This window comes from Ceratotherium simum, chromosome 2, assembly GCF_057802395.1.
Source record: "Ceratotherium simum simum isolate JZ-2026a chromosome 2, ASM5780239v1, whole genome shotgun sequence".
Taxonomy (NCBI): domain Eukaryota; kingdom Metazoa; phylum Chordata; class Mammalia; order Perissodactyla; family Rhinocerotidae; genus Ceratotherium; species Ceratotherium simum.
Genome location: NC_141901.1, coordinates 50,590,893 through 50,592,806, shown reverse-complemented (window position 1 = coordinate 50,592,806; position 1,914 = coordinate 50,590,893).

Below are 1,914 nucleotides of genomic sequence, written 5' to 3'. Positions count from 1 at the left end.
TTATTCCAGAGCAAGCAGGGTATTTTGGCGGGGGTCCTTAAACTTCAACATACATGAGAAGCACCGGCTTGCTTGTTAAAAATGCAGACCCCTGGGCTTCACCCCGAGGATTCTGGTGCAGTTGTCTGCTCTGTGCTGGGAGCTGCAGGGTTAATAAAGAGCCCAGGCTGGTCTGCTGCTGCTAGTCCCTGGCCCCATTTAGAGAGACACTGTGTATGACGCTTTGATTCATCTCACTAGCTGGCTCGCTTCCTCCCTCATTCTCATTCTGAGCATAGGTTTCTCCTGGTAATTATGCCACGGCAGAGGGGACCTCAGGACAAATTGCTCTCACCTTGTGCTTCTGCCTGGACTCTGGTTGGCCCAGGTACCCCTCACTCCCTTTTTTAATACACTTTTTGTGTGTTAGGGAGGGAAACTCTCTCGTGTGGAGCCTTCGTGGTGCCAGTGAGGAAAGCTCAGGTGTATACTGACTAGGCTCCGCCACGGACAGGCTGGAGAAGGGAGCAGCCGCCTCCTCCGTCTTGTGCATGACCAGCCCCAGCCCTGAGGATCCACCGAGGGTCAGCTCAACCTCAGCTGGGCCTGGGAGCCCAGCAGGTCTCAGAATGGGATGCTCTGAGTGTCGTCTGGAAACCCTGGAGGCTTCCAGGTGCTCCATGTCCACACTTTTGTTTTGGCCTAAGATGAGATTTTCCTCTTGCTCCAGACTACACATGAGACGTTTCCCCACGGTGCTTCCTCAAAAGTACGGCCATCTTGTCAGAACTTCGTGACAAACAGCAATGGGTGGAAAGGGTCTGTGGGGCCCTCTGTCCATCTGCAGTGATGTTTACATGAGTCAGACCCAGTCTGCACCCCTCACCCCAAGGCCACTCTTGGTGTCAGACACAAGGCTTCCGCCTGTCCCAGGAGGATGGCTCTGCCCCGCACCCTGCAGGTATCGAGCTGCTAGCCAACTCTGGCAGCCAGCCAAATCAGAAGCCAAATGAAGGTGGGGAACAGAGCAACCTGAAAGCAGTCTCTATAGAAGGAGTTTCTTATGTGCCAGTGAAGAAACCTCATGGTTTTTTGGGATGGTGGTGTCCAGGCTGATGCCCAGGATGGTGTTTCCCAGTGCCTGGACCCATGTGTGAGAGAGAGAATTGTGTTAGACCAGGAGACATCAACTACAGAACAGGAGAATAGACACTTGTGAGGCACCCACTAAGTGCCAGATGCTCTGCTAGGTACTTTACGTGCACTATCTCCAAGCCCCACAACAACTCTACAGGGTAAGCCTTGTTGTTCTATCTTGCAGATGAGAACTTGAGGTTCAGAGAGGTTAAGTAATTGGCCAAAAGGCACACAGCACTCAGTGGGGAATCAAGGATCCATCTACACTTAGAGCCCCACGTTTCCCCACTAACATTCCACTGGCCCCTCATTGGAAAGCCTGAAGTAGTGGCTGCTGGAGGTTGAGAGCTAGCAGTTGGTGCAGAGATTCCCAAGGAAAAATGTCCCAGAATCCATTTGCTCTCGGATTGCTGCCACAAGACTGGGCTAGAGAATAACTCAGCCCAACAGCAACATCTGGAGACCTTCGGCCAATGGCTTTCATCATCATCGTCGTGATTGTTGTCGTTGTAGTTATGCTGCATGTCTTGACAACTGATGGAACCCTTGCACATCCCTTCTTTTATTTGAACTTACAAGACCCTGGGAACTTACGATACCCTAGGTGTTATTATTCTGCCCATTTTTCAAATGAACAGAATGACACTCAGAGAAATCCTCCCTCTGGGAACCTTCCTTTCTAATGAGCTACCTTTGGGCCACAGAGCCCTCAGGGCAGCCCCTCTGAGGGCTGGGGTGGTAGGGCATGGGGCAGGCTCCCCACCTCGGGCAGTGAGGGGCCCTGCCAAATATTTATGG